This window comes from Dendrobates tinctorius, unplaced genomic scaffold, assembly GCF_039654945.1.
Source record: "Dendrobates tinctorius isolate UK_male_01 unplaced genomic scaffold, ASM3965494v1 ptg000083l, whole genome shotgun sequence".
Taxonomy (NCBI): domain Eukaryota; kingdom Metazoa; phylum Chordata; class Amphibia; order Anura; family Dendrobatidae; genus Dendrobates; species Dendrobates tinctorius.
The window spans coordinates 21017591-21043556 of NW_027361751.1; the positions used below are offsets into that span (position 1 = coordinate 21017591).

Genomic DNA, 25966 nt, shown 5'->3' on the forward strand with positions numbered 1-25966 from the left:
CTTCTGAGCAGACTCTATTCCTTCTGTATTCTCTCTCTCTTTCCTCCCGGCAATCCTGGACATATCTTTGGACAGTTCTTGTGCCACCTGTGCCTCTCCCATCACCAGCTCCTTATCAGCCCCTCGTCCAGCTCCTGTGGGAAGAGGTGTTGGGAACGCTATCACAGCTTCTCCTGCCCTGGTCATAGACCCCAGATCGTTTCTGGGGATGGTCCTGTCGAGCTGGTGCCTGTCTGCACTGTTCTCCACCTGGGGCCCCTTACTGCAGCAGCAATTTTATCCCCACAGCCTGTTCTCGCTGTTCCACTACTCCTCACACAACCTACCCTGGGCAGTGCTGCCCGGGCTTCTGCTTTCATCAGGAAGTACCTGGCCTATACTTCCCTGCTCTGCACTGTCCCTCCCATTTACTTAACCCGTGTGCTAGCTGTCTTCTCCTCTATGCTATTCTCTATCTCTAATGTGCTCCCCTCTACTCTAGCCCCATTATTGTTCTATACTACCCTATATCCTATTCTAGCCTGATTCCTATATACAGTACATTCACATTACAATACATGACATCACAGTATATGAACATTAATAACCAATGAAGTGCCGCATGTGACCATGCATACAGTGTCCAGGAGAGAAGAGGCACGTGAGGGTTCCCGCCACCTCCTTACAACATCACGTGATTTAAAACTGACTAGATGAATCCTTCTAAGCTCTATGTAGAAATAGGGTGATAGGGTGTCTATTTTCCTTGTATGAGTCTTGAGTCCCTGCAAAAGTCCCTGGTGGGGGAAGGAGGGAGCAGCTGGGTCAGGAGTTGAAGAGGGGAATGATTCATGCATGCAAAAAAGGCTTCTTGCTTCTACATAGAGCAGAGAAAAGAGAACAATTTACTGGGTAGAAAAGCAAAATGAGCAATTTTAAGTACACTATGCTATGTAATATGATGATTACAATATATTAAGAGAATAAAATCTTTGATGGGAGGAGGGCTTCTTTCACAAACCCTAACAATTAACACAGTACCATCTTCTGTCTGCTAAAAACAGTCCTCCCAGAATAAGCCTGCAGCTGTTGTACAGGGTGGGCCATTTATATGGATACATCTAAATAAAATGGGAATGGTTGGTGATATCAACTTCCTATGTGTGGCACATTAGTATATGGAAGGGGGGAAACTTTTCAAGATGGGTGGTGACCATGGTGGCCATTTTGAAGTCAGCCATTTTGGATCCAACTTTATTTTTTCCAATAGGAAGAGTGTCATGTGACACATCAAACTTATTGAGAATTTCACAAGAAAAACAATGGTGTGCTTGGTTTTAACATAACTTTATTCTTTCATGAGTTATTTACAAGTTTATGACCACTTATAAAATGTGTTCAAAGTGCTGCCCATTGTGTTGGATTCAAAGGATAAACAGTCGCACTCGAAGTCTCATATAGTTGCAGAAAAAGATTGATTCCAATCACAAAAATAATGTTTCACCACAGTTGAGAAAGCAAGATATTCCAGAGGTATAAGGTAACGTTTTGACCCTGTCCCGGGTCTTTGTCAAACCTTACTGGAGAAAATAAATATACAAAGTGTAAGTTGAAGGTATATAAAAAAACATAATTCATAGCAATACAATAAAGTGAAACAAGATTATACAGAAAAAAATCTTTTGATGCTGTACCAATATTTACATGTGTAAAATCAAGGACAAAATAAGGATCACATAAAATCCGTGGAATCAGAGCCATAAGGTGGTGAGGGCTTCAGGACAATATGGAATATTTAATCCAATAACAAAGAGACAGTGAGTAGTCAGATCATGGTTAAATCAAACATCCTAGAAATAATGGCGAGGCTCTCCTATAGAAAATAGCTAAATTGTCAAAAGGATTGGTAGAGGGTGGTGGAGGCATGTTGCGGACATAAGAAAATAGAGGCAGTAGGTACTAACCTTATGATGGAAGCTCAAGGGAGGTAATAGGTGTTTAGGAGGAACAGGAGTCCCATTAGGGGCTGTAGGGGAATAAAGCCAGAAACATGCTGAAAGGCTGCTTAGCAATTGAGTAAAAATGAATTGGGCAGAGAGCGCTGGGTACACTGACCTTACTTGGTGCTGTGTCAGGAGACAGTGGTGAGCTAGGGGAGAGCGCTGAATAGCGTCATTATATATGGGGGATGTCAAGAAGTGAGAGGAATCAGATTGAGGCTTGGCCTCAGAAGCGCCGTGCACACATGCCCTGTGGTGTCTGAACAGGACAGAGACTTGGAGCGCATAATGGAGGTGTGTTGTGCTGAGTATAGTCAGCGCATGCGCAGTATGCGGTCGCTGTGCTGTAGTAATGAAGGATCTATGTGAGAGGCAGAACGTGCCTATACTGAAGGGACATGACTTATGTAGCGGAGAGGATAAGTGCAGAAATAGAGTTTGTATATGAGAAGGAACATTAAGGCATGGAACTGTGGAATTTAAAGATAAAAGTAGACATGAAATAAATGAAGAAAATGAAAGAAATAATAAGAATAAAAATGATAATAATAATGGTAGAAAATAAATGGAGTAATGCTGCAATATGGACTGAAATTGAATTAATGAGAAAAAAATGAAAATAAAGGGAAAAAAAAATAATGAAAGGAAAAATGATAAAAAAATAACAATAATAATAAAATAAAAAGTAAAAATAAGAAATAAAGTATGTGGAAATGAAGGTTTGGATGGGAAAAAGAAAAAATGGAATAAAATAAATGTAATAGGAATGAATATAATTAAGAAAAAAATAAGCTGAAAAAAATAATACAAATAAAATAAAAAATGAAAATAAGAAGTAAAAACTGAAAATTAATAAATAATTAGTAAAAAGTGGAAAATAAAACATGATAAAAATATAAAAGGAAAAATAAAAATAAGAAAAATGAGAAAAAAATAGAAAAAAATTGAGACGTACTCACCCATGAAAGTGAATGGACGGAGGACTAATACATCTGAAAAATAAGATACCAGTTAGAATGGAAAAGGAGGAAGCCACATGCCCACCCTAAAACTACAAAATGACAAAAATTAGTGAAATATAACATGAGGCCTAGCATGTTAACTTATGACAAATAATGAGATCCATTATAAGACCTTAAAAATTCAGACTGGTAAGTACTCTATCTTATGATAAAATCCAACTCCCGATTGAGGCCCTTGGGTGCCAAAGTTTGTAGTGTATAGATCCAGTATGACTCCCTTTCTTTTAGTAGCCTAATATGGTTGCCGCCCCTTCGTGGTCTATCAACTTGCTCTATGACAGAGGTCTCAAACTGCATTCCTCAAGGGCCGCAAACCATGCGTATTTTTGAGATTTCCTTAGCATTGCACAAGGTGCTGGAATCATTATCTGTGAAGGTGATTAAATTATCACCTGTGCAATACAAGGAAATCCTGAAAACACGACCTGTTTGAGGCCCTTGAGGAATGCAGTTTGAGACCTCTGCTCTATGATCTGAAACCTGAGTTTCGAAAGAGTGTGGTTAGCATTCATGAAATGGTGGGGTATTGGGAGCCATGATTTTTTGCAATAAATTGTGGATTTGTGACTGGCAATCCTGTCACGGACATGCTGGGTAGTGTGACGTTCAGTAGCAGACAATGTCCGAGAGTGGACCCTCTGGGTCGCGGATCTGGAGCCCCTGGGCTGAGCGCGCCAGGTGATGACCGACCCCTATACAGGGATCGTTAGGGGCAGGACCGCAGAGGTCAGAACCGCGACAGCCGGTACCTAGAGGGACGGCTCGGAGGACTAGCAAGGCCAGAGGATACCGGACAGAGACTAGGGTACCGGGGCGGGGGTATCGGAGGAGGCGGGAACCAGGCAGCAATTACTCGTAGGGGCAGCAGGAGAGAGCCACAGGAGGCGAAGGAGTGCAGACGTGGAAGCCCCAGGGAGAGATATAGCAACAGACGAGCAGAAGACAGGAGACCCAGGAAGGAAGGAGACGGACCAGGGGGTAAGTATACCAGATGATAGGCAGGGAGAACACTGAGTGGGGTGAATGGACAGGACGAGGTGAAGGCAGACAGGGAGGACGGAGACAGGACAGGGACAGAGACAAAGCAAGGAGGAACCGAGAGAAACTCAAGGCAGGTGAACTATAGTGGAACTATAGCGGCCAGAACAGCGCGGGGATACCACACAATCATCAGGAGTCTTCCCCATAGGGAGTACGCCTGAAATACCTTATTGCCAGGAAGTAGGTCGCAACCCGCGCCCTTCAGCAACGCCCACCGCCAGATGAAGAGAGTGGACGGGCGCGCGCCTGCGGCCTAAGAACGGCACGCGGGTCTGCAGCAGAGCGGGAGGCCGGGTGAGAGGGCGCGCTGATGGAGTAGCGCAGGTGAGAGGAGGCATCTGCGGGCACGACCGCTGATGTCACAGGTAGTCTCGCCTACATAAAGTAGGCCGCAAGGGCCTTTTATTAAATACACCACATAGTTAGTATTGGATGTGTACAATCCTTTAATATGGTAACGTTTACCAGTGTGTGGATGAGTTACTTCACTCCCCTTGATCACATTGGAAGAGTAAGCACAACCGAGTCAAGGGAAGGTCCCCTTACGTTCGGTACCAATGAAGCCCTATTTTGGTAGTTTGGAGAAACTGCCAATATCGGCTCTGACCAACTCATCCTTAATATTTTTGGGGCGCCATTTGCACATAAGTGCTGGTACGTTGAAGGCTTCAATGTTGGGGTAGGATTTGGATAAGAGGGGCCAGTGTTTCCTAATGATGTTGTATACCTTAGGCATTACAGGATGATATGTGTCGACAAAATGTATCTCTTTCCCTTTTAGGTTGGGCCAATTGTGAGGGTTGGGGCTCAAGGACCCTTTTGCTTTCCCTTTGTAGAACTTGTTCAGGGCACTGTCTGTCTTTGAATTTATTTGTCGTTTCATTCAAATGGGTAGAGACTAAATTGGGATCTGACACTATTGGGGCAGCACGGTGGCTCAGTGGTTAGCGCTGCAGACTTGCAGCGCTGGGGTCCTGGGTTCGAATCCCACCAAGGACAAGATCTGCAAGGAGTTTGTATGTTCTCCCCGTGGCTCAGTGGTTAGCGCTGCAGACTTGCAGCGCTGGGGTCCTGGGTTCGAATCCCACCAAGGACAAGATCTGCAAGGAGTTTGTATGTTCTCCCCGTGGCTTAGTGGTTAGCGCTGCAGACTTGCAGCGCTGGGGTCCTGGGTTCGAATCCCACCAAGGACAAGATCTGCAAGGAGTTTGTATGTTCTCCCCGTGTTTGCGTGGGTTTCCTCCCACACTCTAAAGACATACTGATAGGGAATTTAGATTGTGAGCCTCATCGGGGACAGTGATGATAATGTGTGCAAACTGTAAAGCGCTGTGGAATATGTTAGCGCTATATAAAGATTATTATTATTCTCGTGACTTGTGCAAATTGTGAGCAAGGTAAACTGTTGTTGGTAGAACTGGGGTCGCAACAGCAAGAGTGTGTGTCTTTCCCTTCTTCATTGTGTTGGATTGTCAATGCAACCCTTTTCTCCGACTCTTGACACACTGATAGCAACATCAGCGATCCACCTCCATGCTTTACAGTAGGAAATTAGGAATGGTGTTCCTTTCATCATAGGCCTTGTTGACCTCTCTCCAAATGTAACGTTTATGGTTCTGGCCAAAAAGTTTAATTTTGTTCTCATCACTCCAAATTACCTTGTTCCAAAAGTTTTGAGGCTTGTCTCTGTGCTGTTTTGAGTATTTTAGCAGAAATACTTTGTGGCATTTGCACAGTAATGGCTTTCTTCTGGCGACTTGACCATGCAGCCCATTTTTCTTCAAGTGTCTCCTTATTGTGCATCTTGAAACAGCCACACCGCTAGTTTTCAGAGAGTCCAGTATTTCAGCTGATGTTATTTGTGGATTTTTCTTTGCATCCCGAGCAATTTTCTTGGCAGTTGTGAGCAAAATTTAATTGGTCTACCTGACCGTGGTTTTGTTTCTACAGAGCCCCTGATTTTCCATTTGTTAATTACAGATTAAATGCTGCTGATTGGCATTATCAATTCCTTGTTTATCTATTTGTATTCCTTTCCTGTTTTATACAGTTCAACTTCCTTTTCCTGTAGATCCATTGACAATTTTTTTGCTTTGCCCATGACTCATAATCCAGAAATGTCAGTGGCTGGATGAAAGATGCAAGAGTCTGTCTGGATCCCAGAAACTCACTCAGCTTTTATGCACACACACTGATTACAAGCAAACAGGTCACAGGTGAGGATGTTACCTTTAGTAGCAATTCAAACCTATTTGTGTCAACTTCTATGCATATTATCAGGCCACCAGGGTATGTAAACATTTGATTAGGGTCATTTGGATGTTTTGGGTTGTCATTATGATTTAAAAAGAGAAGCACAGTAGTTTGACAATTAATAGCTTCACCCAACCACTGACCATGAGTGGAGAAAAAGTTTCGGTGCTATCATTCATATTCTCTGAAAAAAAGGCCAAGAAAACAAAAATTGTATTGGGGTATGTAAACTTTTGAGCACAACGGTGAGTTGCTATATGTGTGATAATTAAAAAAAATGAATAAATGCTGCTACATGGAAAAGAAACATTTATTTTTCTAACTCTGGTAAATGACACAAAATGCTGAAAGCTGATGTTTCTAATTATATAAGGTGGCCATGATGACATTTATTCAGGCAGTACATGATTGTTTTTCATTATAATAAGAGGTATATTTAGTGTATTCAGTTCAATCTCTCAGTTTTCAGGGACAGGTTGTTCTGACCTTTAATTTTTATTTTATGTCGCTATATCCCTGAGCTTTCCAATGTGTTACGTGGTGCACAATCCCTCTAATCTGAATCTATTCATGATAAAAACTGGTCACAAGGCGTTTACGTCTTTCTATTTGCTTTGCCTGCTGTTATGACATATAATGTGCTAGGCATCGAAAGTATATGAAAGAGAATTTTTACCCTACATTTAGTACTAGTGAAAGGGTAAAATAGAGGAATTGATCATAAACCTAATCAAATTCCAGTAAAGATAACGTTTAAAGGGCTCCTCTGGGTATATAAATCCAAGGACATGCCATCAATATTAGATTGTTGGGGTTCTGAGAAATGCAACCTTTACTAATTAGTTGTTATTAGCTCTGTACAATGTGAACAGCTGCTGCCAAGTACTGACGATCAGCTGCTATTTAAAAGAATAGAAGATGATTCTGAGGTTCTCGGTAGCAGCTGCTACACATTACACAGAGCTGGGCTGTTCACTCCATACAGGGTTCACATCTGGCCAACACTGGAGCTCATAAAATCTGGTCAGTGGTGTGCCGTATGTCGGCTCTGGCAACTGATCTGATGTTATATGCCTGTTCAACTCTGTCGATTAAACTCAGTGCAACACCCTGATTCGGCAATTTCCCTGCTTCTTCACTGTTCAAATTCTAATAAAAGGTAAAGTATAAAAAACGGCACACTCAGAAAGACTCTGCTCTTGCTCATCTATGAACACTTGCTGCTTGGTTTCACTACAGTCTATATATCTTTGAAGGTTTCAACATCCTTTGTTGAATTACACAGTTCTATATATTTTCAAAAGTTATAAACCCAAGATAAAAATATAGTAAGCAATGCCCAGCATTAAATAAATAAACAGCAATAATGCATGAAAATAACATAGCGTGCGTAGCTAACATAATTTTGATTAAAAAAAAAATGCAAAAGCCGTCCCGACACATCACGGTGACCCTATTTGGCATGGTCCTAAACTCTAAGACTATGTGCACACGTTGCGGATTCTGCTGTGGATCCGCAGCATTTTAGGCTCTGCGGGTCCGCAGCAGATTAAGCTGCATTGTACAGTACCATTGTTTTCAATGGTAATACCAAAAACGCTGTGCACATGCTGTGGATTTTTCCACGTGGATTTGCTGTAGGTCACAATCCGCAGCATGTCAATTCTTTGTGCGGATTTCGCTGCGGTTTCACACCTTCTCCATTGTAGAGGTGTGAAACCGCAGGCTAATCCGCAGGTATTTTGACCTGCGCATTTACCTGCAGATTTTTCAAAATCCACGCGGAAAAATCTGCAGCACTTCCAACTACGTGTGCACATAGCCTAATATTAAAACTTTACCATTTGTCAAGTGACGAGCTTGAGGAGGACTGAAACCTGGCAAGAGGACAAATAGCCATGAGGAACTTAACGAATATAATGTCCAGCTAAAAAAAAGACAGGCCACACCTTTACATGCACTGAATGAAACAGCCTGAAGCAGAAAACCTAAAGGCCATGTGCACACGTTGCGGATTCTGCTGCAGATCTGCAGCGTTTCAGGCTCTGCGGGTCCGCAGCAGATTTAGCTGCGTTGTACAGTACCATTGTTTTCAATGGTAAACTGAAAAACGCTGTGCACAAGCGGCGGATTTTTCCACGCGGATTTGCTGCGGGTTCAAATCCGCAGCATGTCAATTCTTTGTGCAGGATCCGCTGCGGTTTCAAATCTTCTCCATTGTGAGGTGTGAAACCGCAGGGCTAAACCGCAGGCTAATCCGCAGGTAGAAGACCTACTGCTGCGCGAAACGGCTGTCGTCCTTTCCACTCCTGCTCCCATCCTCCCTTTGCCGATGTTTTAAAGTATTGGAATAAAGAAGTTTTTAACCGGTGAGTGCCACCCGCTTTTTTCTTTTTGTATCCATTAGACACATTTGTGATTGTCTATTCCACACCTATTTTGTATGCTATATATTTTCATAGCTCCTGTATGTTAGCTGTCATGATTAAGAGCTAGTGTAGCTCAAAACGCGTCAACCATTATCATGTTTTTTAAATTTTTCCTTTTCATGTTTTAAATCTACTAATAAATGTGATGTTTTATTACTTTTGCGATTGCTGGATTTTCCCATTTTTTTCACCTCAACAGCTGTTTCATGGTGTCATAGGTTTCTTTCAAGTGGACTACATAACCAACTGGAATTGAAGTACAGTATAACTGTGATACATTTTCACTTCTGTCAGCTCAGGATGGATATAATTTAATATAATTTATTCTTTTTGTATAAGCCTTCCATACGTTAGTTGTCTCTTACTTCACAATTGATCAGCCAACAGGCAGAATAGCACATCTCACCCGTAGTCGCACTAAAAACAAAAAAGAGTGTTTACAAGCATGAAAAAACTTAGGACACCCTGTTTCAATTCTTAGGTTTTACATAACAGGACAAAATAAAAAATAAAATTGATCCTTAGAAAGTCTTCAAAGAAAGCAGGGAAATATAACCTCAGATGAACACATGACAAATTACACCATATCATTACTCATTTACCAAAAACTACTCCATAATTCAGACGCAGTGTGTGGAAAAATTAGGTGCACCCCATGAATGAATAGCTTATGGAACATTGTGTTATAACAGTATCCTGAAGTAGGGCATCTTGGTGCTCTTTTAAGATTTTTTTCATTGTATAAACTCCTATCTCTTTGTACCAGCCCCTATCTGTAGTTTGTTTTGAAAAGGGTCTGGTTTGAACTAAAAATGTGCAATGAGGCTTGAACCCGAATTGGAGAGTGGAACCCGTCAGCTTCTTTAACCGTGCAGACACCATCAAACCTCTATCCTCTACTTTTTATCCAATATTTTAAAATAAGCATTTTCTGTATGATTTTCTCTAACTTCATTTTTAGGAACGAGGCCCACTCTTCTATACAAAGTGGTTTAAGCTCGTTGTGGTTTGTGGGCATTCATTTATACATCATTCTCTTAAAGGGAATCTGTCAGTAGGATTAACCCTACTAAGCCGTCTATATGATGAGGCAGATTACAGGAAGTTGAATGAAATGATACCTTGATGTGATCCAGTGCCTTATTCCAGAGATTTCCATGTTTTTCTTATATGTAAATAAGCTGTTAAAGGGAACCTGTCAGCAGGATTGTGCACAGTAACCAATAGACTGTGTCAGGTCGGTTCCGTTATACTGATTAAAATTTCAATTTGATTTGGCCATTGAAACACCTTGATTCTTTCCCTTTTCAGCTATTAAAATGTAGAATCATAGAATCATAGAATCGTAGAGTTGGAAGGAACCTCCTGGGCCATCTGGTCCAACCCCCTGCTCAAAGCAGGATTCGCTAAATCATCCCAGTCAGATGTCTGTCCAGCCTCTGTTTGAAGACTTCCATTGAAGGAGAACTCACCACTTCTCGTGGCAGCCTGTTCCACTCATTGATCACTCTAACTGTCAAAAAGTTTTTTCTAATATCTAATCTGTGTCTCCTCCCATTCAGTTTCATCCCATTGCTTCTAGTCTTTCCTTGTGCAAATGAGAATAAAGTTGATCCTTCTACAATGTGACAGCCCTTTAGATATTTGTAGACAGCTATTAAGTCTCCTCTCAGTCTTCTCTTTTGCAAACTAAACATTCCCAAATCCTGCAACCTTTCCTCATAAGACAGGGTTTGCAGACCGGTCACCATTCTGGTCGCTCTTTTCTGAACTTGCTCCAGTTTGTTGATGTCTTTTTTAAAATGTGGTGCCCAAAACTGGACACAATATTCCAGATGAGGTCTGACCAAAGAGGAGTAGAGGGAAATAATGACTTCACGTGATCTAGACTGTATGCTTCTGTTAATACATCCTAGAATTGCATTTGCCTTTTTTGCTGCTGCATCACACTGTTGACTCATATTCAGTCTGTGATCTATTAGTATACCCAAGTCTTTTAGAACTACCATTGTGCTTGGGATTATTACCTTGTTGTATGACCTAGTTTTAGCAAACTTTAATTTGGGGTAGAAGGCCTCACATTTAATTTTAGAATATCTTGGAATACCAAGAAGTTAGGTAACGGTCAATGATGACTGCAAGCTGCCTCTGGTTGCAAAACAATCCCTTGTGGACAAACAATTAAGTCCATTTTATTAGCAATATATGGCTGAAACTTATCTGATTAATTCCTATTAAAGCAACAAGAGTCTACATAATTTTTTACATAAGATACAAAATCTCGAATACAGGAAGCCGAAGTGAAACGCACGTAGGGGCGCGTGTTACACTCACAGCCATGAGTAGGGATAAGAGCCAGTATGGACATGACTTGTTCCACCAACGCTGGGGATAAATATTTGGATGGTCACTGACCTTATAAAAAGGATGGTACAACATCCATTTTATAGTGAGCCAGGTCATCTCCTAATTATCTTTTGTATAACTATTTGCACTGTCACTTTACATATATATTTGATTGAATATAATAGTTCTGGGCTTCTTTCTCCCCGTATTCATGCCTATGGGGTGACACATTTCTAAGTGCACCCTTGACCAGATTTCAACAGCTCTGCTATTGATAAAACTGTTTTGAGATCTGTTTTGTACTGTTTATTATGAACTGTTTTGTCATTAAAAATATACCTTTTTAATTACCATATTTTGCGGTTTATAAGACGCACCCCAAATTTTGGGGAGAAAAATAGGAAAAAAAAACTTTTTTAATAAAATGGTGGTGCTTCTTATAATCCATGCGTCTAATTGCTTACCCGTGGTGGTGGCGGCGTGGAGCAGGGTGCCAGGGTCGCTGCTGGTGGAGGCAGGTATGGGGCAATGCTGTGGACCCCAGACTGGGAGAAAGGGGTATTTGTATGTGCGATGCTGTGGGTGTTTGGTGGTGCGGGGCCTTGCCGACATTTTGTGATAGCCCGCTACCCCCACACTTCCATGGTTTACTATGCGGTGACTCCAGGAAGATGACTGCCGGGGCAGCACATGCGCAGATGGAGATCTCGGTGCTGAGATCTCATCTCCCGAGATTTGTTGGTGGTTTTTATGCTCCGTGTTTCTATGTCTTAATTTTTTACATACTGCTTTTTCATGTTGGCCTAGTTTTTGTCACATAAATAATGGTTCAGTGTTATTTATTTTGATTTGTTGTTTTCTGAGGTTATAGCTATACAATTTTAAGACATTCTAAGAATGACATGCTTTTTTAGTTTGTTCTGATATGTAAATCCATAGAATTCAAAGAGGGTGTAATTATTTCTTCTCATGACGCTATGTACAATGAATATATAAGCTGTATTACATCCCGAGTAGGACCTTATTCTCATGTATACACATTATCTTATGAAGCTGCTGGATGTGATGTAAAACCTAAAGACAAAATCCAAGAGCATATCCAAAGGTTTGAACGTTCGTCATCTCTCTCCACTTTACGGAATTGACCGGATATTGCTTTTAGTCGTTTATTCCATAAAATTTTCATTTTCTCAGAAAGCTAAAAAAGAGGAAACATTCCATTTAATTTATAAACTCTTTGACCCCAATCAAAATACAAGTACATAATTCTTGTATGTAATTTGCACTACTGGTCTCCTTATACTGGTCTTTTTATTTGGGGCATGAGGTATTTTGATAAGTCCAGATTGTGAGAGTTAACATAAAAAACAGATTAGGGTGCCCTCCAAAAAGATAAAGCCGCTTTTCTTGGAAATACTTATGGGAGAATAACCGAGAAAGAGATGATGGATTAAACACAAAGAAAAAGTTCACCTGGTCCTGTAGATTGGCTGTGAAGAGGACAGTTCTATACCTGAAATGCATCAGTTTTTGCCTTGATTCAAAATTTTAATGTACCTGGAACTTTTAAGCTGTACTAATTAGTGTTGAGCATTCCGATACTGCAATATCGGGTATCGGCCAATATTCGCGGTATCGGAATTCCGATACTGAGTTCCGATACTTTTAGTATATCGAATACCAGAATCGGAAGTTCCCATAATGCAATGAGCCAATTTGATTTTATTCAGCCAATGAGGATCTTAAGAAGTGTGGGCTAATCCTGTTAGAGCATGTTAGGCATGTAACTACTGGCATGGCTGTGATTGGCTGCTGAAATGATGTCATGATACACTTTAAAAAGCCGCCGCCATCTTGGGTTCACTCTGCTGTGAATTCAGTTAGGGATAGGACTCTGCAGTTCTGAGGGACAGTGTGACCTAGCGATTTGCTATATTGTGCTTTACCCAGGCTACTTTATCAACCGCTGTAGCTTTCTTTTGCCTTGCAGCGCTGTTCATGGCTGTCTGTGAGGTCTCTGTGTGTGAGTGCAGCTCACGCTGTAGTGTGTTCTGCAGCCAGCCACCTCCGGTTGTAGTCCACTCTGCGTGCGTCACTGCCTCATACATTGTCCTTTTTTGCATTAGTGCTGCTCATTTTTCCAGATTTCTCCTATTAGTGTGGTTCCATCCGTATCCAGGCTAGAATATTTGCAAACACTATATAGGAGTAGATAGAGGAGCCTTTCTGCTGGCTTGTGACCTGCAGCCCCAGCCAGATTAGTATTAGCCTATTTTTTGTAGCCTCATCTATTGCATTGTAGGTTAACTTCCTGCATTTTAATAGCTACAAGAAGTTTGTGATACTATCGGTTTTACATCTTTGGGCACATCCAGTGTCATTTTGTGAAAAAAAAAAGTTAGTAAAGTTCTCCAAACACTCCACTTTACAGTTGTGTAGGCCACATTAGCTCATATTAAAGTCTAGTCCACACTTTATAAAATTAGTGTTTCTTATACCTGTTAGCAGCTGTTCAGGAATAAGCACACTAAGCCCTTAGTACTTTTCTGCCTATTTTTATCAGTCTACCAAGATGAAGAAGGCAGGGAGTAAGGCATGTGGTCATGGGTGTGGAGTTTCTGCAGGGAGAGGACATGGGGATTCTGTGCCTGCTGCCGGCACCAGTGACTCAGCATACCCCAGTTTTCCCAAGGAACAGTCCTTTATGCGCAGCTTTGTAGGAGCTCGCCGTACCCGCTGCGTACTGCTGCGGGACGAACAAATTGAAGCCGTTGTCGGATGGATGCCAGCTAACGCATCGACTTCAATTAGTTCCAGATCCTCTCAGGTCAAGAGCACTGAAGAGCACCAATCTGTCTCTTCACCACCTGCAAAATTGCCCAGTCAGTCAGAGAGCCCTGGACAGGAGCCATCTCTACTTCTGTTCTCTGAATCTGTTGGCTTGGAAAGAGGGGGCCAGCCAAGCAGCATTCGAGAATTTGAAGAAGAGGTAGTATGCAGTGATGCGCAACAGCTTTGTCTCTCTGAATCTGAAGAGGCGGGTGGGCCAGTGCCTATGGTCAGCACACCTCAGTACGCATCTGATGATGAGACTCAGGTGCCACTTTCTGGTGTGTACTGTGCTGTCGAGACTACCCAGGAGAAGCTGTCATTTGAAGAGGGTAGTGTAGATTATGATGTCCTTGACCCATCTGTCATGATCCCAGTGCAGGTTTTTGAGCTGCACGTCAGGGGTTAATGTCTGGAGCTCAGTGCAGGTTTTGACCTGCACACCTGGGGTTAATGATTGTGGCCTCTCTTTGATTCAACGAGTGCTTGCTTAAACCCCTGGGAAGCTCCAATCCCTGTCAGTTATACTTTTGCCTTTCGCCGAGTGTGGTGACCTCTGTGTGCCTGTACCTGTTCGTTGTTATAGCTTGTTTATATGGTTCTGACCCGGTTCTGTTCCCAGTTGTGAGTTTGCCTGTTGATTCTGTACTGCGCTACCCTCTCTGTGTATGACTCATTGCCTGTGACCTGACTACTCTGTGCTCGCCCCTCTTGTACCTTCCAGCTATCTCTTTGTATGACTCATTGGCTACATCCTGACTATCCTCCCTGTCTATGCCCCTTGGTAACTTTGTCTTGCAGTTACCCTGCTAGGAGTTCTCTTGCAGCTCCCAGCTCTGTGGAGTTTAGGCCATGCCCCCAGCAGTCACGTGCTTCAGGTCCTGCTGTTCTGAAGTACGCATCTACTCTGCTGCTGCTGCTGCCTGCTCCACAGGTATCTTTGAGCACAGTTCGCTTTACTCAGGACACGCGCACTGGCTCAGTGAGCAAGTTCAGTGCGGTGTTCTTGACTCCATCATGGCGTCAGGTACAGGAAGGTGGTGGGAGCAGCTCTGAGGAAGATATTCCCCGAACGGCCAAAAAAGGAGGGAGAGGGAGGGGGCAGATTCGGTTGCCTGTAGCCTCCACTTTGGCACCCATTAGGAGCATGCCTCTTCCAAAACCCAAAATGGGTGCTCCCAAGACTTGCAGTGCCTGGCCCTTTTTTGACACAGTTGCAGATGACATTTGCTTTGTCAAATGCAAGCTGTGTAATCAGAAAGTGAAAAGAAGGAAAAATGTCAGCAACCTCAATACCACAAATATGTGGAAACATGTGCGGACCAAGCACGTGGTGGAGTTACAAAGACACACTGAAGACCTAGGCCAACCTACAGCGCCACCTACCACCTCTTCAGCTCGTGTTGCAGCCTCTTCCTCCAGCTCACACACAGCTGGCTCAGCTTCCTCACAGGATCGCCATGGAAGAACCTCTGGCACTGTTGTACAGAGACACAGTGTCATTCCACCTACAGCACCACGTTCCCTGTCATCCTCACACTCCCAGGCCAGTCTACAGCCATTGGTAGCACAGGCATGGGAGAAAAGGCGTCCATACTCGGCAAACCACCCCCGAGCACAGGCTCTGAATGCTGGCATTGCAAAACTACTGTCCCTTGAAATGCTCACATTCAGGCTGGTGGAGACTGACACCTTCTGTAACTTCATGGCATTGGCAGTCCCACAATACATCGTGCCCATCCGCTTTTATTTCAGCAGGCAAGCCGTCCCTGCCCTGCAAAAGCATGTGGAGGGGAAAATTAAACATGTGCTACTAAACGCCGTCAGTAGCAAGGTCCACCTGACCACTGATGCGTGGACCAGTAACCATGGACAGGGACGATATCTTTCCCTCACTGCCCATTGGGTAAATGTTGTGGAGCCGGGTACAGATCTTGAGAGTGGCGCTGTACGTGTTCTGCCAACTCCAAGGATTGCAGGAATCCAGTCTGTACACATTGACTCCTCATACTCCAGTTTCTCTGAATCAGCGCTGCAGGAGCCGTCACAGTTTACCTCCACATGGACCCGTGAACGCTTACCTGTTATGACTGATATGAGCACAGCCGTGGCCAAACGTCAACAGGCCGTATTGAAATTAATTTCTTTGGGGAATTGAAGCCACACAGCGCAGGAGCTTTGGAATGCCATCAAGCAGGAGAGCAACGTGTGGTTTGTGCCAGCGAATCTCCAGCCAGGCATGGTAGTGTGTGACAATGGCCGAAATCGGGTGGCAGCTCTGGGCCTAGGCAGCCTCACTCACATCCCATGTCTGGCACATGTGCTCAACTTGGTCGTGCAGAGTTTTTTGAGGGACTATCCGGATCTTGATGCACTGCTGCACAAGGTCCGCATAGTGTGCACTCACTTGTGGCGTTCCAGCATGGCAAGATCGTGCATTGCAGTTCTGCAGCGCCGATTCCACCTTCCGGAACATCGCATCATATGTGACCTACCCACCAGGTCGAATTCAATGTTACATATGTTGGAGAGGTTGTGTGAGCAGCAGGCAGCAGTAATGGAGTACCAACTGCATCAGGCGCAAACAAGTCGCACTGCGCATCGCTCACACTTCACCACCACTGAGTGGGCCTCTATGAAGGACATCTGCCACGTTTGCGTGCCTTCGATGATTCCACGCGGATGGCGAGTGCAGATGATGCACTAGTCAGCATGACTATCCCCCTTATCTGCCTGCTTGAAAAAACACTGCAAGCACTAAGGGAGGAGATTTTGGAAGAGGTGGAGGATGAGGAGTCATAAATGCCATCTGCTTCTGGACAGTCTGCGCAACGTGGTTCCTCACAAAGGCCTAGGCAGGGGACACTTTGTGAGGAGGATGAGGAGGAGTCAATGGAGGAGGAAGACATCTGTCCAGAGGAGGGAGGTACACAATGCTCTAGTAGTCAGTATGTAGAGCGAGGGTGGGGTGATGCAGACCAGGCAGAGATGACACCTCAAGCAGGGGACAGCGTTTCTTGGCCAGTTGGCAGTCTGCAGCACATGGTTGATTTCATGCTGCAGTGCCTGAGAAACGACCGCCGCATCGCCCACATTCTCAACATGGCTGATTATTGGGTGTACACCCTCCTAGATCCTCGCTACCGGGACAACTTACAAAGCCTCATAACACCATTGAACCGGGAACGTAAAATGCGGGAGTACCAAGACACATTGGTGCATTTCATCATGTTCTCCATTCCACCCGAGAGCAGTGCTGCTAGTGCTTTACAAAGCAGCTCAGTGCATCGAGGCAGTGGAGGGAGCAGAAGCAGCGCCTCAGCACAAAGCAAGACCAGTATGGCCCAAATGTGGCAAAGTTTTGTGTCCCTGCCACAAATGTCTACACCATCACAGACGGCTCCAAGTCAGCAGGAGGCAACGTTTCCGTCAGATGGGGACAGACTACATGTGTTGCCCTCTCAGTGTTCTCCCACACGGCTCTTCCCCCTTGATGTTTTGGGTCTCTAAGCTGGATACATGGCCAGAGCTTAGCCAGTACGCATTGTAGGTGCTGGCTTGCCCTGCTGCTAGTGTATTATCGGAACGCGTCTTTAGTGCCGCAGGTGGTGTACTAACAGACAGTCGCATGCGACTATCCGATAACGTTGACCGGCTTACTTTTCTGAAAATGAACAAGGCCTGGATCTCGCAGGAATTTGACAGTCCTCTTCCAGATTAAATAATTGGTTGGCAACAGTATCCAGGTCTCCTGTTGTGTTCATGTTTCTACCACCTGAACTGTAATCCCTGGGCTCCAACACAGATATTAAACTTGTTCCAATTAGGCCTCTGGCTACACTCTGTTTCTCCTGTAATCCCTGGGCTCCAACACCGCCAGTTGCTGCTCAGAAGTGTCGTCTGCACAGTCAACACATGCTCCAGTGTTATTGGGGTTCAGTAACGTCAGCTGATCACCTGCTGTGTCCGGCAATTTCTCCTGCTCTGTCCACATTCACACTACTACAGATATTAAACTTGCTCCAATTAGGCCCCTGGCTACACTCTGTTTCTACTGTAATCCCTGGGCTCCAACACCGCCAGTTGCTGCACAGAAGTGTCTTTGGCATGGTACTCCCTCCTGCCCAGCCTGGTTCCAGCACACCAGCTGTTTCCGGGTAGTGTCAATGTCACTTTGCCTCCAATACGTTGTCCTGTCGTGTTGCGGTCGGGTTTAGCCAACTCTATGGTGCCTGCAGTTTAGGTGCTTCCTATGTGGGCTGTGGGATCTGGCAATGAAGGCTGGTTCCGTAGTGCCAATAGGACAAGCTCCCCCTGTAGGACTGTGGGTTTCGGTAACTCCGGCCGGCTCGCGGCCTTGCAACTTTTTTTTCATGTGTACCTTCTGCTGTCTATCTGAGTTCCAGTACCATTACCTGGTTCTTTGGAAGTCAATCTTGAATATGTCCCCCTGGGTTCCAGTAATGTCAGCTGGTTCCAGGCAGAGCCTTTGGCTTAGGTGCCTCCTTCTCAGTATCCGAGTTCCACCAACGTTTGCTGGCCCTTGGTAGTCCTTTCTGGCACAGGTACCTCCTGCTTAGTAACCGGCTTCCAGTACCATCAGCTGGTCCTCGGTAGTTCCATTGGCTCTTGTACCTTCGGCTACCCATCCAGGTTCCAGTACAGTCAGCTGGTTCTCAGCAGTTCCTCAGCCTTCTTGTACCTTCTGCTACATTTCCAAGTTCAAGCTTTTTGAAATGGTGTTTGGTAATCACTCTGGATCTCCCTGACGATGACCCTAAAGACGACGACCCTGAAGACCACCCCCCCCGAAGAAGACGACGACCCCGAAAACGACGACCCTGGAGACAACGACCCTGGAGACCACCCCGAAAACGACGACACTGGAGACGACAACCCTGAAGACCACCCCGAAGACAACCAAGAAGATGACCCTGAAGAGGATGATGAAGGAGAAAGTGTGGGAGAAGTAAAAAGAAGGTGAAGAGCATGGAAGTAGTGAAACATAAATATCTGACAAAGTATAAAAAAGCTTAACATAGTCAATATCTTTGTAACTCCGAACGTCTTAAAAAAAATTAATTCCTGCTATTCCATTTGATTGGGCTAAACCTCTATGCCTTAAATGTCTCCTCCACCTCCCCCAATACATTCTACATTATTCTTAGTTGTTTTCCTTCATGTAGAATTAACCTACAAGGAAAGTAAGGTTTATTTTCATTCCGATATTAGTGTCCCATTGACTTGCATTGGTTTCCGGTATCGGAATCGGAGATATCCGATATTTTTGGGGTATCGGTCCGATCCAATCCGATCCGATATTTCCCGATATCGGAAGGTATCGCTCAACACTAGTACTAATATATTGGTGGAGATTTATTTCAAAATGGATGGATACCTATGTTTGCTGTGACTAATGATACCTTATTTTTGAACACTGTTATTATACGGTTGTTAAAGTTGTTCAACCAGCTCTTATTTTGTCTTCTGGAAGATAAGCCCCCATCACACTAAGTGAGATCACTAGCGAGATCGCTGCTGAGTCACAAGTTTTGTGACGCAACAGCAACCTCAGTAGCGATCTCGCTACGTTTGACAGGTAGCAGCGACCAGGTCCCTGCTGTGAGATCGCTGGTCGTGTCGGAATAACCTGGACATTTTGTGATCGTTGAGGTCCCGCTGGGTAGCATGCATCGGTATGTTTGACACCTTACCAATGACCTCGTTAGCGACTCAGAAGCGAGACACATAGTTGTGTATTTGCGTTGATTCGAGGTCTGAATCGTCAGAGTAGCTGCTATGTGACAGGGTCCCAACGACCGCCAACATCGTTACAAAGGTCGCTACGGGTCGCCATATCTTTGCTGCGTCATTGGGAAGATCTGACTGTTTGGCATCTCACCAGCGACTACATAGCAACGCAGCAACGATCCCTACCAGGTCGTATCGTTGTCGTGATCGCTGTACCGTCGCTGAGTGTGACGGGGTTTTAGTAATGTAGATGGAAGTGAGAGACACAATGACTGCCAAGAAGCAGTCAGAGATGTAAGATAGAGGTTTACTTGGAAAGATAAAAAAACATCTATAAATCAACAGGAAACATTTCTTACCTTGTTCACAGTTTTATATAGAGATAGAGGCGTCCAACATAACTCACCTCTCCTTTGTGTCGTAGCTCTCCTCGCTATCAGATGGTGTACAGAAATAGGGAAAAGTGAAACAATTTTCTAAATATTAGGCTCAAAATTGATGATTTTCCCACAAGACATGCCATGTCAGTATAAAGGTCCATATTGAAATAATCAGTTTATAGAGGGGTCTATAAACATTGACTGTGTAGATTTAAGACTGCAAATATAGGATTAAACCATAGCAGAATGCGTAGCTGACCAGACTACATGAGACCCACAGGATCCTCCATTGAGCCCAGGTTCTGAAATTATAATACAGGTAGCACTGTCATATTAATTATTTAGAGAAGATCCACAAGAAAGGTAGAGGTCTGTCCACTGGTCCTTTGTCTAACATTAGAACAGACATGGCCTTATTTGCCATTTCATCGTAGCCTCCACAGGTTTTAATGAAGATGTGGGAGTGTTTGTACAAGACAACATTAATGTATATGGAAGTTACATAAAAAAAAATGAACAAATTTATTGCATTGCTATAATAAATTTTGTAGAGACAATGGTGGCCATGAGCCAACATGGTGGTTACTTGTTTTCCCAATATGAAAGTGTCCGTGACCTGTGACAGTACAAAAACCTAAGCATTGTTGCTGTGTTGCTGTAGATAAGCCCCTGATGGCGGTGTCGGCAGCTTATAGGCCAAAAATGGGATGACAGATTCCCTTCAAGATGTATAGAACTAGAGGCGAGAGATAGTGCATTTTATAACACATTGGATAATGGCAACTTAAAACACACTAAAATCTTCTGTCTTAATTTCTTAATTAATGATATATTGTTAAATGATGCAAAACTCATAATCCCCTGTGATAATCCCTAAATTTTCAAAGTTATCTTTATCCTTCATTTTTACTAACATCTGTAAATCTCCCCACATTTCTCTAATTTCTTAATGATGTGATAATAAAACCCATTTACTCTAGTTGATGCCCAAGCCAGCTGGGGGCACAAAAGACCATATATACAGTTGTGGCCAAAAGTATTGACACCCCTGCAATTCTGTCAGATAATACTCAGTTTCTTCCTGAAAATGATTGCAAACACAAATTCTTTGGTGTTATTATCTTCATTTAATTTGTCTTAAATGAAAAAACACAAAAAGAATTGTCCTAAAGCCAAATTGCATATAATTACACACCAAACATAAAAAAGAGGGTGGACAAAAGTATTGGCACTGTTCGAAAAATCATGTGATGCTTCTCTAATTTGTGTAATTAACAGCACCTGTAACCTGTGGCACCTAACAGGTGTTGCCAATAACTAAATCACACTTGCAGCCAGTTGACATGGATTAAAGTTGACTCAACCTCTGTCCTGTGTCCTTGTGTGTACCACATTGAGCATGGAGAAAATAAAGAAGACCAAAGAACTGTCTGAGGACTTGAGAAACCAAACTGTGAGGAAGCATGAGCAATCTCAAGGCTACAAGTCCATCTCCAAAGACCTGAATGTTCCTGTGTCTACCGTGCGCAGTGTCATCAAGAAGTGTAAAGCCCATGGCACTGTGGCTAACCTCCCTAGATGTGGACAGAAAAGAAAAATTGACAAGAGATTTCAATGTAAGATTGTGCGGATGTTGGATAAAGAACCTCGACTAACATCCAAACAAGTTCAAGCTGCCCTGCAGTCCGAAGGTACAACAGTGTCAACCCGTACTATCCGTCAGCGTCTGAATGAAAAGGGACTGTATGGTAGGAGACCCAGGAAGACCCCACTTCTTACCCCGAGACAGAAAAAAGCCAGGCTGGAGTTTGCCAAAACTTACCTGAAAAATCCTAAAACGTTTTAGAAGAATGTTCTCTGGTCAGATGAGACAAAAGTAGAGCTTTTTGGGCAAAGGCATCAACATAGAGTTTACAGGAGAAAAGAAGAGGCATTCAAAGAAAAGAACACGGTCCCTACGGTCAAACATGGTGGAGGTTCCCTGATGTTTTTGGGTTGCTTTGCTGCCTCTGGCACTGGACTGCTTGACTGTGTGCATGGCATTATGAAGTCTGAAGACTGCCAACAAATTTTGCAGCATAATGTAGGACCCAGTGTGAGAAAGCTGGGTCTCCCTCAGAGGTCATGGGTCATCCAGCAGGACAATGACCCAAAACACACTTCAAAATGCACTAGAAAATGGTTTGAGAGAAAGCACTGGAGACTTCTAAGGTGGCCAGCAATGAGTCCAGACCTGAATCCCATAGAACACCTGTGGAGAGATCTAAAAAATGGCAGTTTGGAGAAGGCACCCTTCAAATATCAGGGACCTGGAGCAGTTTGCCAAAGAAGAATGGTCTAAAATTCCAGCAGAGCATTGTAAGAAACCCATTGATGGTTACCAGAAGCGGTTGGTCGCAGTTATTTTGGCTAAAGGTTGTGCAACCAAGTATTAGGCTGAGGGTGCCAATACTTTTGTCTGGCCCATTTTTGGAGTTGTGTGTGAAATGATCAATGTTTTGCTTTTTGCTTCATTCTCTTGTGTTTTTTCATTTAAGACAAATTAAATGAAGATAATAATACCAAAGAATGGGTTTGCATTCATTTTCAGGAAGAAACTGAGTATTATCTGACAGAATTGCAGGGGTGTCAATACTTTTGGCCACAACTGTGTGTTTATATATATATATAATTTTATTTCTACAGTGCCAGCATATTCCACAGCACTTTACATTATAGAGGGGACTTCTACAGACATTTCAGCATAGCAATAAACACGTAGATCAAAACAGATACCAAAGGGAATGAGGGCCCTGCTCGCAAGCTTACTATCTGTAAGGGAAAAGGGGAGACACGAAAGGTGGATGGTAACAAATGCTTTTACTGTTTTTATTGTTCGGACCAGCCATAGTGTAAGAATCGGGTGCTCCTGTTGCTGCATTAACCAGTTAACAGTCTAATTATATAACAGTACAGACACAAAGGGCTATTAAATGGAAAAAGCATGTGAGAACATGATGCGAGGAACCTGGATATGGGAGAGAATTTTGAAATGAGCCACACAGGAATATTTAGGTTAGTGCATTGAAGTGATAGGCCAGTCTGAACAATTTCATTTTTAAGGCACGCTTAAAACTGTGGGGATTGGGGATTAATCGTACTAGCCTGGGTAGTGCATTCCAAAGAATAGGCACGGCATGTGAAAAGTCTTGGAGACGGGAGTGGGAGGTTCTGATTATTGAGGATACTAACTTCAGGTCATCAGCAGAACGGAGGGCACGGGTAGGGTGGTAGGCTGAGACTAGGGAGGAGATGTAGGGTGGTGCTGAGCCATGGAAGGCTTAGTAGGTGAGGGGAATAAGTTTATACTGAATTCTGGAGTGGATGGGTAGCCAGTGTAAGGACTGGCACAAGGTAGAGGCATCGGTATAGCGATTGGTGAGGAATATGATCCTGGCTGCAGCATTCAGGCAGATTGGAGAGAGGAGAGTTTGGTAAGAGGGAGACCGATTAGTAGAGTTACAATAGTCCAGACGAGAATGAATAAGAGAAACAGTAAGTTTTTGCAGAGTCGAAAGTGGGGGGTGAATGAAAGCTCGAAATCAAGGATCACCCCAAGACAGCGGGCATGTTGCTGGGGAATAATGGTTGAAACACACAGGGAAATGGCAATGTTGGGCATAGGTACATTAGTAGAGGGAAGAAACACGAGGAGTTCAGTTTTTGACAGGTTCAGTTTCAGATAGAGGGAGGACATGATGTTAGAGACAGCGGTAAGACAATCACTGGTGTTTTCCAAAAAGGCAGGCGTGATATCAGGAGAAGTGTATAATTGAGTGTCATCAGCATATAGATGGTACTGGAACCCAAATCTACTGATTGCTTGACCAATAGGGGCAGTGTACAAAGAGTATATGTATCTGAATTTGAATCTAATTATCCGCATCTCCAATTTCCATCACATAACAAACGCATATTATTACTGAAATGTTCAGCTGAAAATGTTCATCTAAGAAGAGGTGGGTTCTTGAACTGTTAAAATAGCGCCATAAAGCTCATACACTTACATTTTAGAAGCTACACCTCTGCACTCCTTCATTTACAGGAAGTTAGGCTGGTTTCACATTTGCGTTTTTTAGCGCTGGAAAAAAACGCTAACCTGCGCATGCGTTTTTTCCCCTATATTTAACATGGGTGCGCATACCTGCGCGCTTGTAAGCGCATGTATGCGATTTTCATGCGCTGCGTTTTTTTGGGGTGTGCGATTGGATTTTCCAGACGCATCATGTTGCATTTTTTGGCCCTGCAAAAAAGCGCATGCGCACATATGCGCACGTTTTGCGCTAAAAATGGCCATTATAGCCTATGGATGCGCATATGTGCGCACTGGCATGCTCATGTAAGCGTTTTTTTGCATATGCGTTTTTTTTTTTTAACCATGGAATTTAGGGGTTTGGGTTAGAGTTAGGGTTAGTTAAGGGGGTTTAGGGTTAGGGTTAGGGTCAGGGTCAGGGTTAGGGTTGGGTTTTGGGTCAGGGTTAGGGTTAAGTATGGTTTGGTTAAGGGTTAGGGTCAGGGTTAGGGTCAGGATTAGGGTTAAGTATGGTTTTGTTAAGGGTTAGGGTCAGGGTTAGGGTTAGGGTTAGGGTCAGGGTTAGGGTTAGGGTTAGGGTCAGGGTTAGGGTTAGGGTCAGGGTTAGGGTTAAGTATGGTTTTGTTAAGGATTAGGGTCAGGGTTAGGGTCAGGATTAGGGTTAAGTATGGTTTGCTTAAGGGTTAGGGTCAGGGTTAGGGTTAGGGTTAGGGTCAGGGTTAGGGTTAGGGTTATGGTCAGGGTTAGGGTTAGGGTTAAGTATGGTTTTGTTAAGGGTTAGGGTCAGGGTTAGGGTCAGGATTAGGGTTAAGTATGGTTTTGTTAAGGGTTAGGGTCAGGGTTAGGGTTAGGGTTAGGGTCAGGGTTAGGGTTAGGGTTAGGGTCAGGGTTAGGGTTAGGGTCAGGGTTAGGGTTAAGTATGGTTTTGTTAAGGATTAGGGTCAGGGTTAGGGTCAGGATTAGGGTTAAGTATGGTTTGCTTAAGGGTTAGGGTCAGGGTTAGGGTTAGGGTTAGGGTCAGGGTTAGGGTTAGGGTTAGGGTCAGGGTTAGGGTTAGGGTCAGGGTTAGGGTTAAGTATGGTTTTGTTAAGGGTTAGGGTCAGGGTTAGGGTCAGGATTAGGGTTAAGTATGGTTTTGTTAAGGGTTAGGGTCAGGGTTAGGGTTAGGGTCAGGGTTAGGGTTAGGGTTAGGGTCAGGGTTAGGGTTAGGGTTAGTTAGGGTTTAGGGTTTGGGTTAGGGTTAAGTATGATTTGGTTAAGGGTTAGGGTCAGGGTTAGGGTTAGGGTTAGGGTCAGGGTTAGGGTTAGGGTTAGGGTCAGGGTTAGGGTTAGTAAAGTCATGGTTTGGGTAGTGTGAGGGGCCACCTAAAAATGTTGGAAAAAAACGCAAACGCGGTAAAAACGCGCTAAAAACGCATACAAACGCATAAAAACGCTGCGTTTTTTTCATGCATGCTCATAAAAATGCTTGAAAAAAACGCAGCAGTTGTATGCTTATGTATGCGTTTTTTCAATGCGTTTTTTTGCGGGAAAAACGCGCTGCAAAAAAAAGCAAGTGTGAAACTAGCCTTACAGTGACACCACTGAACAAGACAGAAAACAGAAGTCTGTCCAGGAATAGTCATCTATTACTAATCTCCTATGCCATTAAGTTATAGCATGTCTTGGGACAATGCCAGAAGTGTGGGACTGTCCTGATGAATCCAGGAGTCTGGTTTCTTTTAGACTCTTCTTATAATTCACTATACTGTTATGTATTAGACCATTAGGCATGCCCCTTCTTTAGATGTCTCGCTAGTCTCTGACGCAGAGAACCTTTCTCCAACTTTTCTTGCTGAACCTTGACACACAATGCAATAGTAGC

The 25966-nt window shown here is 43.6% G+C and overlaps 1 long non-coding RNA gene across 1 annotated transcript in view; it reads right to left on the reverse strand.

Annotated features, from left to right (window-relative positions):
- Window positions 1–1322: 1322 nt before the first annotated feature.
- LOC141097155 (uncharacterized) overlaps window positions 1323–25966 on the reverse strand; it is a 55498-nt gene continuing 30854 nt past the window's right edge. The window contains exons 2-4 of the long non-coding RNA XR_012233861.1: window positions 2939–2971; window positions 1944–2005; window positions 1323–1559 (exon numbers count right to left, since the gene is read on the reverse strand). This is a non-coding gene — a long non-coding RNA (uncharacterized lncRNA). The remainder of the gene's footprint in view (window positions 1560–1943; window positions 2006–2938; window positions 2972–25966) is intronic.